General features: G+C 39.8%; 1 pseudogene; it reads left to right on the plus strand.

Annotated features, from left to right (window-relative positions):
* The first annotated feature begins 911 nt into the window (after positions 1 to 911).
* Positions 912 to 5,653, plus strand: part of LOC110308973 — a 73,897-nt pseudogene continuing 69,155 nt past the window's right edge.

Below are 5,653 nucleotides of genomic sequence, written 5' to 3' on the forward strand. Positions count from 1 at the left end.
GTTTTGGTGCCTGCCCCTTGCTGCTTCTCTCAGGAGCTCCTGGCTCAGTGTCTCTGAGAGTCAGCTTACTCCTCTCTGTTTTTATTAGTCCCTGGGTGATTCTTGTCCACACAGATTAATCACCAAACTCACACTAAATAACAAGAGTACATGTTTGTTCTGAGAACTGGGAGGATGCTGTCAGGCAGTCTCATTTCCAGATTTGATCACAGTCTATTTACCTGTTTCTGTTTGTGGTTTGCTGCCTCATCAGGCATACTGGCACGGAGGAGCTGGGGAAGACAAACAGGGACTTTTCTGCGTGAGCTGACAATGCAGAGGCAAGTGGGAAATCAGTGTCCCAAGAGTTTGGGAACATTGGAGATGAACTTAGTGTTTTCTTTTTTGCTAAATTTAAAGCAGGCAGTTAAAGGTGGGGGTGTAGCTTTGGGGGCAAAGGAAGCTCCAGCTATGCAGGCTGCAGCAAGCAAATGGGAACACCAGCGAGCGTTTGTTAATCACTTGAGAAATGTAAATGTTCTTTTTTTAAAATCAGGATACAGAAGACTAAAGTTAAATTTAGCAGTAATTAATAAGAACTGTAGAAAATTAAGCAAAAAAAGTTATCAAATGATACCCAAGAAGTTTGTGCTTTCCACTCTTGTTTCAATTTATGCATGTATCTTATTTTAATTTGTGCAGTGAAAGACCATGTTTTTGAGGGATGATTTGTGTCCCTCATCCTCCAAAAGCCACTTAGAGAAATGATGGAGAATCAAGCAGGGATGCCAATTCAGGACCTTTGTCCTGGGGCTGTAGCTCAATGGTAGGGGCCTGAAATCAAATGACCACACCAGGAGTAAGCAAGCAAAGAAACATCTCTCTAAGGATCAAAGAAGGAATTCCCATCCAACCCCATCACTATGTGCAACATGGACTTTCAGGCCACTGTTCTGGCATCTCATGCTCACTCAGAAAAATTCTCTGAGAACTTTGAAAGGTTAAAGTACGTTATACTTGTGGCCTGATTTGAATATGAAATGCAACCCCCCCCCCCACACACACACATACACACACACACCAATGGCTCATGTATTAGAACCTTTGGTCTCCAGTTAGATGCCAGTGACTTGCTTTGACAAATTGGGGAAACTTTTGGGCTTAGGGCATAGGTGGGAGAAGTAGAGTCATAGGTCAAAGCTGGGGGACTTTCTCTTCATTTGCTTCCTGGTCTAAGATAAAACAAGAAGGCTTCAAGCTTCAGCCACTCAGAATGAAAATCTACTTGTCATGCTCTCCTTCCCATAATGGGCTGTATGCCTTAAACCATGGTATAGACTGAACCATTCATCTCTTAAGTTGAATCTGTAAAGCATTTTGTCACATCACCCAAATACATAGCTAATACAGGATGTCTAATATAGTCTTTATACAGTCAAGAGAATCTTGGAAGCTAGGAAATGTTAAATTCTTTCCTTGAGCTAAAAAACAAGGCAATCTGTCTTCCAATATTTGCTGCACATTTAACAGACATCTATCCATGACTTCTCTACAGTAAGGCTTCACTGATTTTCATTTGACTGTTTTGATGGTGTAGCTCAAAAAAGCAAGAAAGTAAAGTCCTTGCTATTCATGGGGGCACAAAGAATGGCATTAAAAGAGGCCAGGTGCTGGAATGTGAGTGGTACCTGGCAGTGATTAAAGTCCACTGTCTTAATAATCAAGGTGTCCTCTCAATCGCAGGCCAGGAACAAAGAGGGTCATTCGATTGATGGTGGCTATTGTTAATAAAGCCACAAAACTCAAGGTAAGATAGAAATCAGCAGATAAGTAGAATATTCAGTATACAAGGAGAGCTAGTAGTCTTCCAAGAATAGGAAACATCTCATGCAGGCTCAAGGGTCAAGCTGGGCCAAGGGGAAGGACTTCACAGTCAGTTCTGGCATGGTTCCTGCCTGTGGCCCTGGATGACACAGAGCAAAGTGCCTTCCCCGGAAGATTTTTTTCTAGCTCAGCAAAAGGAGCAGAAGACTGAAAATTGAGAGACAAATGGATGAGTTTCAGAGTGCTGCTTTTTCGGGCCTCTCAGGTCCCATTTGGTCCTGAAGAAGGTTCTGTTTTAAGTCAGACATTAATGGAAACATACCAGCCAACAATTCAATTACTAACCACTACAAAGGTCAAAATAATAACAGTAAAGGCTTTGCAGAAGTGAGCAAAGAATCAGGAATAGAATTCCATAACCTATAAAGGGGAAAAGAAAACTGGGAACTGTAAAGAATCTTGAACGAAGGCCAGAAGGGCTACTTGGAACCTTCATATGCACTCAGAGTGGTGATTCTCTTCCCATGTCAGATCAAATGCTTTCTCACTCAGTGACAGAATCTCCCTGTTTGAGTCAGGCCTGACTGTATATGCCAAAGAACATGAAACTGAAGACCAAGCTTAAGGAAGCCTGGAACAGACAGAACCACTTCAGCCTCACAAATGACCTTAATTTTGTTTCATAGGCATATGATAAACTTAACTTGTACTTTTTCTTATAAATGCCTATATTAAAGGAAAACTGAAGCAACTTCTGCCTATCAAAGGCAGCCAACAAGCTTATAATTACATGGCTAGGAACTTTCCAGCATAATAGAGTAAATAAGGCACCCTTAGATCTGGAACATAGCAGGAATTTTCTTTCTACAACGTCCACAAATTCAGTTGTTTGTGTTTCTTCAAATGAGTGCCTTAATCCTTTTCACTGTAGGGCATCCTAACTCATGAGTTGTTTGGTCAAATAAACTCTACAGAGCTTCAGAACACGAGTCACTACTATCTCTATGGCCAGGTACACACACCTTTTCTCCTTAATTCCTGAAAGTGATGTTACAGATTCTGGGCTCATACACTGTCATTCACTGGAGTGGCTGGTTTTGTTCTGATCTGTTTGGCTGCCATCTGTTCATCAACATTTCTGTATCAGCTGCCACCTTTATGTGACACAGTAAATGTTATTCTTCATCCTCATGTTCTCCAAGTCCTAGAGAGAAGAGGTCACAGTAGAGAAGAAACAGATGAGTTCTTACCTGATCACACTAAATGCCACCTTCTCAGTAGACCTACGGTGGAGGAAATGATTTCTTTTACCAAGATCTTAGCAATCTACCTACTCCCTTGGGTGGAGGTGGGTTCTGGCATTACAACTGCCCTTCCAAACAGACCTCTGCCCAAGTCTTCCATTCTGCCAAGTGTTAATATAATTGATCCAGCTAAGAGTTGAAGAAGATAGCATATGTGTACATACCGATCTAGATATGGAAATTCTAGGCCGCTGCACTTCTATCTTTGTTAAAACTAACTTTAACACTCTGTTACATATGCAATGATAATAATTTGGCATTGTCTGATATTCCTCAACATGTCTATAATAAGGACATTGGTGATAAGGATATACACTGTATTGAAAGTGGTGCGAACCCACCCCTGGGAGACACTCCTTTCCAGGTTTATTATTAGAAAAATCTAATTTTCTGTAGCACTCAGTTTGATTTTTATCTTGACACTGTAAATTATGTAGCTGATCATATTCTCTCTTCTGTATAAAATTCAGAGTCTAATTTGTACCTTGCTGAGAACAAGGATACAGGATGCTGTACTTGATACCACTTTCTTTTCATTCCTGTCTAACTTTGAATTTTCTATTTGAGTTCTGAAAAGCAATATGATGTAATGAGAACTAAATCTTTGCAGTGGAGCACATGGTGGGTTCATATTCTGCCTTTTCAAATCTCCTTTCTAAGCTTTATTTTCTTTATCTGAAAAGGTATTGTAAAGATATACGGTAAGATAGTATTAACTTGTTCATCTCTCTCACCATATATATATATATATATATATATATATATATATATATATATATATATGAATTAGTACTGTCCTAATGTATATGTATTCAAAACTTAGGACTACCTTAAAGTCCCATAATGACTTTTTCTTTTTGTAGAAAGGCAACCCAAGACACTTTCCTTGGAGGTGAAGAGCTGTGGNTATATATATATATACATATATACACACATATACATATATACACATATACATGTGTATATACATATATATACACACATATACATATATACACATACACATGTGTATATACATATATATACACACATATACACATATATATATACACATATACACACACACACATATATATATATGTGTGTGTGTGTGTATTTGTATGTCATGATCAATAGCTGAGGTTAAGAATAAGAAATTTCCATTTTGTTCTATATTTATTTTATCTTTTTATCCTTTATATACTTGAAGGCTGTCTCAAATTCTTTCTGATAGTAATGCAATGCAAACAGGTAATATAAGAGGACATAAAAAGAACATCTTTGCATTTGCATAGCACTCTGGTTATGCAGATGGCTTTAACACATTCTTTCTCCCTATCTGCAGAACAGCTCACACCTCCTTTCTGGAGGCAAATGCTTGGGTCAGAAGGGTTTCTTAGGATCACACAGCTTGAGAGCAAGCTGCATGTCCACAGCTTCTGATTCCAAGCTGGTGAGCATGTCCCCAGGTCACCTAGTGTCAGCATGACTCATGCTGTCCAGATCCTTTGTCTTTAGTCTTTTTCAATTATATGAATCAGGCAGTCTTAAAAACAATTCCTGTTTCTGAGTGCATGAACCACTATGAACTGCCAGCTGTTTTCCTTCTGTATGGAAGCAGAATTTCAGAATATATGTTAACTTCCACATCATCTAGCAAACTTACCGACCCCTTCCACCAGAGAGAGAATCTATTAGCTACGGCACCTTTTGTCTGACTACAATCCTGCTGTCCCCGTCTCTTCTTCATCTCTGTGCTATGATTCTTGACCCTGCTTGGAGTTTTAGCCTTTGTCTCTCATACTGTGAGTATCTTCCTTGGCAAATCCCAATTCAGGCTTCATGAACTCCTCCATGAATTCTTCCCAACTATTATTGTGTGCTGCTCTCTCTCTTTTCTGTTATTTTTCTGTTGCTCTGAATAGACACCATGACTAAGATAACTCATAGAAGGAACTTTACTGGGGCTTAGGGTTCCAAAGGGTTAGAGTCTATGCCTGTCATAGTAGGAAACTTGGTGGTAGGAAAGCATGACAGTGGAGCCATAACTGAGAACTTATATCCTTATCCGTAAAGAGGAGGAGGAGGGGGAGGAGAAAAGAGAGAGACAACAAAAGAGAGCATTAAGTGGGAATCACTTAGGCTTTTGAAACCTCCCACAATGACACACCTCCTCCTCTTCCAAGGCCATACCTCACAATTCTTCCCAACACTTCCTCTGACAGAGGACCAAGCATTCAGATATATGAGCCTATATATAGCGGCCATTCTGTTTCAAACCTCCAAAGTCTTTCTCTTCAAACTCCCTCATTTCTTGTGGTTTACGTGTTCTTCTTCATTCTGTTATTATAGATGTGTTACATATTGGAATACACACTTCAGACACGATTTTAAGTCCTTTGTTGTTGCGGCCCGCCCGCGGTCTACAACGGTTCAACTGAGAATGGCAGTTCCCTGCAAAGAGAGNTAACTAGATAGGGCGGAAGAAAAGAATGAAGCCAGGACAACAAGTTCTGATCGAGGCTCAATTTAATATTTCCAAACACTCAGTTTATAAAGGAAGGGGG

The sequence above is a fragment of the Mus caroli genome, chromosome 14 (genome assembly GCF_900094665.2).
Source record: "Mus caroli chromosome 14, CAROLI_EIJ_v1.1, whole genome shotgun sequence".
NCBI classification, from domain to species: domain Eukaryota; kingdom Metazoa; phylum Chordata; class Mammalia; order Rodentia; family Muridae; genus Mus; species Mus caroli.